Source organism: Castor canadensis, chromosome 1 (genome assembly GCF_047511655.1).
Source record: "Castor canadensis chromosome 1, mCasCan1.hap1v2, whole genome shotgun sequence".
NCBI classification, from domain to species: domain Eukaryota; kingdom Metazoa; phylum Chordata; class Mammalia; order Rodentia; family Castoridae; genus Castor; species Castor canadensis.
Genome location: NC_133386.1, coordinates 195118961 through 195131780, shown reverse-complemented (window position 1 = coordinate 195131780; position 12820 = coordinate 195118961). Strand labels below are relative to the sequence as shown.

Genomic DNA, 12820 nt, shown 5'->3' with positions numbered 1-12820 from the left:
CTAGTACATGAGGATAAAAAAGCTGATGGCAGTTGAACACCACCATGATGTTTGAAATGTGATCAAGACCTCTTTTTCATTTGTCAGTCTCCTGTCCAGTGAGGGAGTATCTGAAAGAAGCTGGACTGGATTCTGTTCAGAGGTGGGTTGATCTTGGTCATTCTTACTAAGGTGGTACAGCTAGCTACTGGAACATCATTGGTGACCACAGCTGACACAAGTCATGCATATTGTGCCTCTGTGACTCAATTCACTCTGCCTGGTATATGGTATGCTTTGTTACTAAATCACATAGGACTTTTTTGCACTGTTTACAATATTGTGCAAACAAAGTTATTTAGAAAAAAACTCTTGTATAAAACATAAATAATAAGCATAATCAGCAGACTGCACAGTGCAAGAACAGGAGGACATGCTTCAGTGTTTGATGATGACAAATTGATGATGACAAAACCTATCATATACGTCTCCCATCTCTGAAGGGCCCTCAATACCTTTTTCTTACTAGCTGAAGATTTGTAATGGTGGGGCCTTGATCTAAGGACTCTAATTCCTTTCTCTCTCATTTAAGAGATCCCTTAGTTGGAAGCTTCTGCTTTATCATTGGCCCCATACAATACAACATGATGTATGTGGCACAGTTTTAGTGATGCCCAGATATCTTTCTGCATCTCAAAAACTGAAGGAACAGCTTTTCAAAAGCCTGAATCCAAACTTTTCAGTTCTCTTTAAGTCTCTTGTTTTATTTTTCACAGATGCTGATGTTATCCAATTCCTACCATCACCCGTATCTTTGCTTTACTTGTGAGGAGGGAGAATAGCAATTCTGTCTTCAACCTAGCCATAGTTCATAATGCATCTGATTGGTCTTACCTCAGACCAAGTGACAGCTGAATGTGCTACTCATGTTAGAGTTTGAGAGCTCTCTCTCAACCCAAGAGGTATTCTGACTCTGGAATGGATCACACTCATTTCTCCTAGATTTATATCCTTCATATTGAAGGAATGAAATATAATAAATGTCATAAAGGCCTTTTCTTTTAGAATAACCAAGGTGAAAATCATACACCACTCCTCAGAATCTATATATTCTTTCATGATGTTAATATGAAAGTTATTTCAAAAGTATCCAAATGCTAACATTTCAAAAGCAAATAATTGGATCCATTACATTTATATATTCCTAAAGAAATGGTGTACCAATTGAGATGCTCAAGTGTATGTGGAAAAGGCTAAAAGCTCCGATATTCTAAAAGGGACTATTATCTCTGCACTTCTAATTCATCAAGCATACAAGAAAATTATGAGTGTGGTCTCCCTTTTGAAGGGCATTGGAGGGTAATGAGCTTGGAATTCAGGTTGGAATTCAGGATGCCATAGAGCAGTGTGCCAGGAGGGAAGGTGGGTAATAACAGGAAGTCTATGGTTTTGCTTTCTGAACTTCCATTTGCTATTTTTTGTGGTTCTTTGAATTGAACCCTGGGACTTAAATATGCTTGGCAAGTACTCTAATTCTTGAGCTACGTGCACAGTACTTTTGTTTAGAGACAATTCATTTTTTATTGTGCTTCTTTTGTTTGTTTTGACCTTCAAACTCACAAGCCCCCTGCCTCCATCCCCTGAGCACTCATTTTCATTTTTCTGTTTTCACTTGCAAAATAAAAATGTTTAGACACTCAATTGTCCCTTAAAAAACTCACTGTGGGTACACATTTTTATAATACTTACTCTTGTCCTAAGAACAGAAAAATAAGCATACAAAAATTTGGTGTAGAAAACCTTCATATTCAGACCATTGTCCAAAGTCCACATCCTGGAAAGTATCTTATCGAGAATCCCTTCCCTAACCTGGGAAGCTGTAGCTTGTGGAAGAGAATTTTGACTTGTGTTCTTGCAAATCTCAAGACTGAGACAGAAACCTTTGCACACAAGTCTCTGGGGAAACAAGACTATGAAAACAGTTGTGTCTGGAGCCTCCAGGTCTCACATTGGTTCTTCCATTCTGACCTTAATTGAGATAGCAGAAGATAATGTTCTGTTTTGGACGAGTGTGCTTATGAAATATCAGGGAATAGAAACTTCATGAAATAGCCTCCAATTCTCGTATCAGCTGTGACATAGTCAAAATGGTCAAAAAATTAAATTACTCCCCAAATGTCTTGCTGAAATGGTATCAGAGCCTCACACAAGCTTTTATTTAATCTTTATCTTAAAGGTCTAGAGATACACTTTGGATAGTTTTTTTCTTTCTTCCCTTCTTATTTTTAAATGAAAAATGAATTTTTTGGAGAGGATCCAAAATGGTAACTGTGAAACAGATGCAGGAGCATGAGCTTTGTGATTCAGGGACTTGCTGAGACACTGGAGCCACACTTGGAGAGGTGAAGCACAAGGGACAGTTGAAACTTTGGCACCCTAAACCCCAGCCCATGGAAGTCTTCTCCATTCCACAATACACTGAGAGAACAGGCAGGCTGCCACCCCCATGCTGCTGACGCTGCTGCTGCTGCTGGCCACCTGCTGCTGGCCACAGGCTCCAATCATGCTTGGGAAACCTTTGGCAGACCAAACAGTTGAGAGTCAAGCATCATGCCACCCCTGGGATAAACCCACACAACCCCCTGGACAGACTGATACCCCCCTGCAAAAAAACCTGAGTAAACAACAGAAACAGAAAACTAGTGCACAACAGAGCAGGCAGGGGTTGTTGAAAGCACACCAGAGATGGGGGGAGCAGCAAGGATCCAAACTCCCGTGAACCATCAGTGAACAAAGAGCAGGAGGGCCACCAGCAGGCAAGTGATAGGCTGCTGCCTGAAGTAGGGAAGAAATGAAGGCTGCAGACTATAGGGCTCAGACCCTGGGCACCCACTGTCAGACTGCTCTGCAGTGTTGAGGAACAAACAGAGAACCATCACATCATGCTGACAATGGCAGCTGGCTGATGGATCACAGACCTTGCCCTTGCCACAGGGAAAGTGAGGTGAGGAAAAGACACAAGTTCCTAGTAAACAAACACAGAGATAAGCCAACTCCAAAGCAGGACAACTAGTAGACTGCAGAGCTGCCATGGCTTACTGAGGGAGAAGCTGACCAAGCAGCAGCTGCTGAAAGACAAAAGAAAGAAGAAATCACTACCCACAGGCCAACCACATGGCAAGACTAGGACAGAGCTTCTGCTTAAATACCAACACCAGGACTGGATACTGGAGAAGTAACACCAGAGCTTAAACTAAGATTGAAATTCAATTGATACTGAACCTGGAGTATTTGTTTGTTTCTTGTTTATTTGATCATCTCTCCCCCATTGATTTCTTGGGTTTTTTGTTTGTTTGCATGTTTGGGTTTTTTTGGTTGTGTTTTTTTTGTTTGTTTGTTTCCATTTCTTGGTTGTTGTTGTTGCTTTGTTTTATCATCGTGAATTAGTTAATACTAAATTACACCCAAACCAGGGACAGATACAGCACACACACACAATTAGCTAAAAACCCAGTACAGTACAGCCACAAAACAAAATTAAACTAAGGGAAAGAAAATGGGTGACTGAAACCACCAACTAGCCAATCAAGAACAGTTACACAATACCAGCAGGAATTATGGGAAGAAGAAAAAGGGATGGAAAACATTCCCCCACAAAAAATAATTTAATACAAGATTCAGAGGGAAATGAAGAAAATGGATACCCAGTTCCAGACTCCAACAAAACAAAGATAAAAGATGGCAAGGAACCCAACGATGTCCACAAAAACACCCTTAAAGTAGATATCCAGCAAGTATTCACTGAGAATTTCATGGCAATAATACCAGACATGGTCAACCAAAATGTACAAGAGGCACTCAAGAAATTTCAAGACATCAAAAATAAAGAAAATGAGAAGACACAAAAACAAATAAATGAAATCATAGAAGCCTTAAACAAACACCAAAGTGAAGCAGAGATCACTATAAAAAGGAGATAAATGAATTAAGACAAAAATAGATAATATTAAAAAGGACGTGACCAATGACATGGGAAGCCTCAGAAAGAAGAATGAAACAGAAACACAGAACACAATTGAAGGCCACTCCAGCAGACTAGAACAAGAGGAAGACAGAATCTCAGAACTTGAAGATAAAATGGAAATTCAAGGAACAACTGAAGAGCTATTAGTCAAACAACTCAAGACCTGTGAAAGGAATATGCAAGAACTCACAGACTCCATCAAAAGACCAAACCTGAGAAACATGGGCATTAAAGAAGGAAATTAGGTGCAAGCAAAAGGAATTTGTAATATATTCAACAAAATAACAACAGAAAATTTCCCAAATCTAGAGAAAACAACACTCATTTAGGTATGGGAAACATCCAGGACACCAAACACACTTGACCAAATTAGAACTACTCCATGACATATTATCATTAAAACAACAAGCACAGGGAATAGAGAAAGAATATTGAAGGCTGCAAGAGGTCAAAAACAAATAACATACAAAGATAAACCCATCAAAATCACAGCAGATTTAACAATGGAAACATTAAAAGCAAGAAGAGCATGAGTGAGGTGAATGAAAATAACTTCAACCATAGGATACTCTACCCAGCAAAACTATCATTCAAAATAGATGGGGAATAAAAGTCTTCCATGATAAGCAGAAACTAAAACAATATTTGGCCACCGAGTCACAACTACAAAAGATTCTTCAAGGAATTATGCACACAGAAAGTGAAAGGAAACAAAACTATGAAAGGACAGGCAGTACCAAACCACAGGAGAAGAAAAGGCAAGAAAGTAGAGAGTAACACTGATTCAGCTGCATGCAATCAAACCCTTAAACAACAAAAACTCTGAATGACAGAAATCATCACATACCTATCAATACTACATGGAATGTTAATGGACTTAATTCCCCCATTAAAAGACACCATTTGGCAAAATGGATTAAAAAGGAAGATCCAACAATCTGCTGCTTACAGGAGACCCATCTCATCTACAGAAACAAGCACTGGCTTAGGGTGAAAGGTGGAAGAATATTTACCAAGCCAATGGCACCCCCCAAACAGGCAGGAATAGCAATACTTTTCCCAGACAAAGCACACTTCAAACTTAAATTGATCAAACAAGATAAAGAAGGACATTCCATACTAATAAAAGGGGAAATACACCAAAATGAAATAACAATTATCAACCTATATGCACCCAACGCCAATGCACCCAATTTCATCAAACATACTCAGAAGGACCTAAAATATATATATAGACTCTAACACAGTGGTAGTGGGAGGCTTTAATACCCCCCTATCACCAATAGATAGGTCATCAAAACAAAAAATCAATAAAGAAATTCTAGAACTAAATATACCATAGATCAAATGGACCTAGCTGATGTCTATAGAATATTTCATCCAACTTCTGCACAATATACATTCTTCTCAGCAGCCCATTGAACCTTTCCAAAATCAATCATATCTTAGGGACAAAGCTAGACTCAGCAAATATAAGAAAATAGAAACAATCCCATGCGTTCTATCTGACCACAATGCATTAAAACTAGAACTCAACAACAAAAACAACGGTAAAAAACATGCAAGCAATTGGAAGCTGAATAAAACATTGCTCAATGATCAATGGGTTGATGATCAATGGGTTGATGATCAATGAAATAAAAGAGGAAATTAAAAGGTTCCTGGAAGTTAATGAAAATTAAAACAAGACCTACCCAGAACCTATGTGACACAGCAAAGGGAGACCTAAGAGGAAAGTTTATAGCCATGAGTGCATATATTAAAAGGACAGAAAGATCTCAAATCAATGACCTGAGGCTATATCTCAAACTCCTAGAAAAACAAGAACAAACAAATCCCAAAACAAACAGAAGGAGAGAAATAATTAAAATAAGGGCCAAAATTATTGAAATAGAAACAAAAAAAATCATACAAAGAGTCAGTGAAACAAAAAACTGGTTCTTTGAAAAAATAAACATGAATGAAAGCTGCCCGGAAAACCTGACTAAAATGAGGACAGAAAAAACCCAAATCAGAAAAATCAGAGATGCAAAAGGAGAGATAAAAAGCACCATGGAAATCCAGGAAACCTTCAGAGACTCCTTTGAGAACCTATATTCTAATAAATTTTAAAGTCTTGAAGAAATGGACAAATTTCTAAATACTTATGACCATCCAAAATTGAATCAAGAGGATATCAATCACCTGAATAAATGTATAACACAAAATGAAATTGAAGAAGCAATAAAGAGTCTCCCAAAAAAGAAAAGTCTGGGACCTGATGGATACTCTGCTAAATTCTATCAGTCCTTTAAAGAAGAACTAATACAAAGTCTCCTTAAACTTTTCCATGAAATAGAAAGGGAAGGAACACTGCCTAGCTCAATCTATGAAGGCAGTATATTGCACTCATCCTAAAACCAGACAAAGACACCTCCAAAAAACAGAACTATAGGCCAATCACCTTAATGTACATCAATACAAAAATCCTCAATAAAATAATGGCAAACTAAATCCAACAATATATAGGAAAGATCATTCACCACAACCAAGTCGACTTCATCCCAGGGATGCAGGGGTGGTTCAACGTACGCAAATCTATGAATGTAATACAACACGTTAATAGAAGCAAAGATAAAAACCACTTGATCATCTCAATGTATGTAGAAAAAGCCTTTGTTAAGATCCAATACCACTTCATGATAAAAGCTCTAAGAAAACTAGGAACAGAAGGAATGTACCTCAACAGTGTAAAAGCTATATATGTCAATTTATAGCCAACATGATACTTAATGGTGAAAATCTGAAACCATTTCCCCTAAAATCAGGAATGAGAAAAGGGTGCCACTATCCCCACTCCTATTCAACATAGTCCTGGAATTCCTAGCTAGAGTAATTAGGCAAGAAGAAGAAATAAAAGGAATGCAAATAGGTAAACTGTCAAAATATCCCTATTTTCAGATGACATGATCCTATATCTTAAAGACCCCAAAATACTCTACCCAAAAACTCCTAGGTACCATAAACAGCTACAACAAGGTGGCTGGATACAAAATCAGCTTACAAAAAATCACTAGCTTTTCTATACACCAACAATGAATAAATTGAGAAACAATATATGGAAACAATTCCATTCATAATAGCCTCAAAAAAATCAAATACCTAGAAGTAAACTTAACAAAGGATGTGAATGACATCTACAAGGAGAATTACAAACACCTGAAGAAAGGGATTGAGTAAGTCTACAGAATTTGGAAAAATCTCCCATACTAGTGTCAGCTCAAAATGGATCAAGGACCTTAATATCAGACCCAAAACTCTGAAGTTAGTACAGGAAAGAGCAGGGAATACTATGGAAGTAATAGGTATAGGAAGGACTTCCTCAATAGAACCCATCAACTCAGCAACTAAGAGAAAGGATGGACAAATGGGACTTCATTAAATTAAAAAGCTCCTGAATAAAAAAGGAAACACTCTCTAAACTGAAGAGAACACCCACAGAGTGGGAGGAAATATTTGCCAGCTATACATTAGACAAAGGACTGATAACCAGAATATATAGGGAACTCAAAAACCTAAACTCTCCCAAAATCAATGAACCAATAAAGAAATGGTTCTTTACTGAACTGAACAGAACTTTCTCAAAAGAAGAAATTCAAATGGCTAAAAAACACATGAAAAATTGCTCACCATCTCTTGCCATAAAGGAAATACAAATCAAAACCACACTGTTTCCACCTTACCCTTGTTAGAATAGCTATCATCAAAAACATCACCAACAACAGGTGTTGGTGAGGATGTGGGAAAAAAGGATCCCTTGTACACTGTTGGTGGGAATACAAGCTAGTGCAGCCACTCTGGAGTGGCTTCTTAAGAATCTAAACATAGTTCTACCATATGATCCAGCAATCCTACTCCTAGGGATATGCCCACAGGAATGTCACACAGGTACTCCTGAGGCACCTGCACACCAATGTACAATGAAGCACTAATCACAATAACCAAGTTATGGAAACAGCCAAGATGCCCCACTACTGACAAATGGATTAAGAAAATGTGGTATTTATATACAATGGAGTTTAACTCAGCCATGAAGAAGAGCGAAATCTTATCATTTGCAAATAAATGAATGGAACTGGAGAACATCATCCTGAGTGAGGTTAGCCAGGCTCAGAAGACGAAAAATCATGTTTTCTTCCTCACATGCAGACTTTAGATCTAGGGCAAATGCAGCAATGTTTTTGGACATGGGTCACACTCTAAGGGGACAGCACATATGTGAGGAATGGGGATAGGTAAGAAACCCAAAACTTGAACGTGTTTGATGTCCGCACTGCAGAGGAGCAAATACAGTAACCTTAAAATGATAAACGTCAATTTGGGAAGGTGACTGGGAAGTAGTGAAGAGGTAGGGTTGAGATGAATCAATTCGGGTTGTAAAACACTTGTGCATGGAAGCAATGCTAGGAATTTCTCTGTGTAGCTATCCTTATCTCAACTAGCAAAAATTGCTTTGTCTTTCTTATTATTGCTTATGTCTTCTCTTCAACAAAATTGGAGAAAAGGGCAGAATAGTTTCTGCCTGGAAGGGAGGGGAAGTGGGGGAGTGATGCAGGAAAGGGGCAGGTGGGAGAAATGTTCTAAACAATGTATGTACATATGAGTGAATGAATAAAAAAACAGAAACAAAATTAGAAGTGTAAACCTAAAACTATTCTGAGCATAAATAAAAAGAAAAGGACAGAAACAAAGAAAAGAAAATATGTTATAAAGAAATACACATGCTATCTGCATTTCTGGAGCTACCATGCTTGCTACCCTCTCTGGTGGTTGAGAGTGGGTCCAGAATCTTTGAACTAACTTAGGAAACTGTGGGAAGGATGTATGAGACATCAGTGTCCAGAAATGGAGTGACTGATCTTTTATCATGTGGCTATAAACTTTATCCTGGAGAAACATGATATCCTAGATCCTTCTCAGAAGATGATGGAAACCTTTGGGTATTTGGAAAATACCCAACAACAATGAGAAGTCCAAAACTTGTGAAATGACTATAATAATAACAGGAGATATACTAGAAGTCAAGTAATAGATTCTGTGAACATAAAGAATATAATATGCCCCTAGACACCCATGTGTTGAAGCACTGGTGGCCAGATGGTGGTATATGGTGATATGTGCTGGAAACTTTAAGAGTAAGGCCTATTGGATGAAGCAAGAAATTTGGTGTGTGTCCTTTGGGATACATCTTGCTCTATATTCATTCCTTTATTCCTTCTGTTATGCCTACCTGCTTGCCAGGTGAGCTTCTCCATCACAGATTTTCAGACACACCAAATCCCAGAAACAATGGAGTCTACTGACCATGAGCTGAAAGCTCTGAAAATAGGATCCAAAAGAAACCTTCCCTCCCTTTAAGTTGATTATTTTAGATATTTTTCACAACAAAAGAGTGACTAACTCAATTGTCAATGTGGAGATATTTTCAACTATATTCCAATAGCATTGTGAATAGGAAAAAGTCTGCTAGAGTAAAACCTGGAGAGATACTGTAAGTATGTGATCAGTGTGAGAAAACCTTCAGTAATGTCAAGTTCACTTTATACCAGAGAAGAATGCAAAGTGAAGAGAAACCTTTTGTATGGAAGCAATGTGGCAAGGCCTTCAATCATCCTGATTCCCTTCAAATACATGAAAGAAACTCCTACTCAAGAGAAACCCTATTAATATAAGCAATGTGGGATAATTTTTAGTATTTCCAGTGCCATTCAGAAAAATAAAATAACTCATACTGGAGCAAAACTCTATGAGTATAAGCAATGAGGGAAAATCTTCATTGAAACTGCTCCCATAAGAAATGTGGGAGAGTCTTCAAGCATTCCCTTCCCCTTCATATTAGTTTTTAAAAACTCACATTGAAGAGAGAATAACCATGGATGTTCTCAATGTGTGAAATCCTGCTCTTGTTCCAGTTTCTTGTTAAAAAATGAAAGAACTCACTTTTTAGAGAAACACTAGCCATGTAAGCAATGTGGGAAACTTTCACTTTTTCCAGTGCCTTTCTAACGCATAAAAGAACTCACAGTGAAGGGAAACACTGTAAGTGTGAGCTATGTGAGAAACCTTCATGTGATTCAGTTCCTTTCTACAACATAAGTAATTCACTGTGGAGAGTAACCCCTAGATGTAAGCAATGTAAAAAACCTTGCCTTGATTCCAGTTACATCAAGAATCATGAAAACCCTGAAGATGGAGAGTTATACATGTATCAATGTGAGAAAACCTTTAAGTATTCTAGATAAATTCAAGTACATGAAAGGACTCCATGAGAAGAATTGTTATGAACTTACATAATGTGAGAAAGTCTTCAGCTGTTCAAGTAACATGTGCAAACAGTGGACAGAAAACCTCTTTGCATAAACAATGTGAGAAAGCCTTCACCAGTTTTAGTTTTCTTTAAATACATGGAAGAATTCACACAGGACAGCCAACATTTAGATGTCAGAAATATATGGACACTGTCAGTGACCTCATTTTCTTTCAGTGTGATAATACCTTGTAGGAAATTGTATGTGTGTAAAAGATATTGGATAATTTTTGACCATTAAACTTCCTTCCATATACATTAAAGGACACGCAATGGAGAGTGTGCTTTAATGGGTGTCTCATTATCATATTACTTTTCTGTCATGAAAATCAATAGTGAAGACTCCCATTAATTCAAATCATGCAGGAATTTCTGTATGTATTTTTTTAGAAAGAATATAATTTTTATTAGTTTATATTAATTGTACAAAATAATGGGTTTCTGCAGCATCATGGCAGCTGAGCAGCTGCCATGGTGCAACTAGGGGTGTTGCCATGGAGATGGGCTGGTGTAGTCTGGGTGAGCTGAGCCCACCTGGTTTATCCATGTGGTCTGCTGCACTGATTGAATCACAAGTTACTCAGTGAGTCGTGGTGAGGGTGCCCTCATGCAAAGCAGAGGTCAAGATTTCTCCTCAGACCCAGAACAGCCCATTCTTCCCTGCAAGGAATGACCATTGATATTGAGCAGGTGGGTGTAGGGGAGCAAATGTGTGAAAGAATAAATGGTGGAAATAGCTCCAGGAACACATGGAAGAAATGACCCTGGGAATGTAAAAAGAGCAAATAGCCAAAGTAATGTAGTCTTAGATAAGGGAGACAGAGAAGCATCTTTAAAGACAAATATCTAAAGAGATGTGGTAAAAAAAATAAAACAGGGCTTCTCAGAGAAATAACAAGTCCCTTACCAAAATAACAAAATGCAGCTGCAGAATGTGGGATTGGGCCCCAAGGCCAAAACAAGTTGGGCAAAATTCCAACAGGATAGACTAACAAGGCCCTCCTGCAATGTCCAGTCAGAATGAGGGGGTGGTCAGCAAGAAGTTAACCAAACAACTAGTTACAGATGCAGTTTCAAGGTAGAATAATTGGACCTATGCCAGTTAATGCCTTATATCATCTCCTGACTTCAGCTTTTCCTTATCTTAGCTCTTTCACCAAGGCTTTGAGTCCTTTCAACAAACTTTGCACTTGCTTTAATTCTTAACTCCTGTCTGTTGTCTTCAATCATTGACTACACTAGGATATGAACTTGGGAACAGTACTCCAGTATCATAAGAACTGTGGTCCAGGATCCTGACAGGTGGGACTTCTCTCTCCCTCACGAAATCCTCGCCTGGGACTTTGCTGTCACACTACCAGAAAGAGCGTTCAGTGGCCACAGCCCAGCAGAAAGATTCAAATCTCACACATCCCTAACTTCTGATCCATCCCCTTGATGACAACTTCCTGGTATGCCTTCCTGGGTCACTTCTGACAGCCCTCAGTCAGCAGCCTCTCCCAGGTCACAAGAAACATATATCAGTAATGGTGTGACCACCAACAACAAGCTCCTGCTGTCCAGCAACCAGATCACCTCAGTAGTCAACATCTCAGTGGAGGTGGCAAGCACCATTTATGAAGATATCCAGTACACGCAGGTTCCTGTGGCCAACATGCACACTTCATGGCTCTGTGACTTCTTTGACCCTTTCACTGACCACATCCATTCAGTAGAGAAGAAGCCTGGTTGCACACTACTGCACTGCACTGCTGGTGTGAGCCAAATGACCACAATATGCCTTGCCAATCTCATGAAGTACCACACAATGTCCCTGCTGGAGGCTCACATGTGGACCAAGTCATGCTGGCCCATTATCCAGCCCCACAATGGCTTTTAGAAACAGCTTATCTACTGTGAGCTCCAGCTGTTTCGCAAGAATACTGTGTGTATGGTCAGCAACCCAATAGGAGTGGTCCCTGACATCTATGAGAAGGAGGTCCATTTGATATTTCCACTGTGAGCCAACCCACCAGCACCTGCATTGGTGTCAGTGTTCCAGATCTGTTATGAACTTCAACATTCTAGTTATGTTGATACAGGAACACACCAGATGATGCCTTTTCTAAAGGTAAGATAAGAGGATCAGTAAAGCTTTTAGCCATACAATTCACATCTTTAAAGATTAACCTCACTAATTTTAAGATGGTGAAAATAAGTTTTCTAACCTATGAGTAGAAGGCCACAGCTGTTCTCCGGAAGGTGAGGTAAGGCAGGTAGGTGGAGGCCAGGGCTAAGGGACTAGTGCCCAGGGCATGAGGAAGGCCTGGAACCCTGCAGCCCTCCCCTAGATTGGCCAACCCAGGAATGAATCTGCCACAGTCCCACATTGTCTCTTCAAAGCTAGTGCCTAAAGCATCCTGGCACCCTGAATTCTCTCTAGAAGTGCCAACCTACAGGATAAGTGCCATCAAAAATTGCTCCAGGAGCCC

At 39.0% G+C, this 12820-nt stretch overlaps 1 pseudogene; it reads left to right on the top strand.

The window, feature by feature from the left end:
- Nucleotides 1–11786: 11786 nt before the first annotated feature.
- LOC109679127 (dual specificity protein phosphatase 18-like) lies at nucleotides 11787–12351 on the top strand (annotated as a pseudogene).
- Nucleotides 12352–12820: the final 469 nt, after the last annotated feature.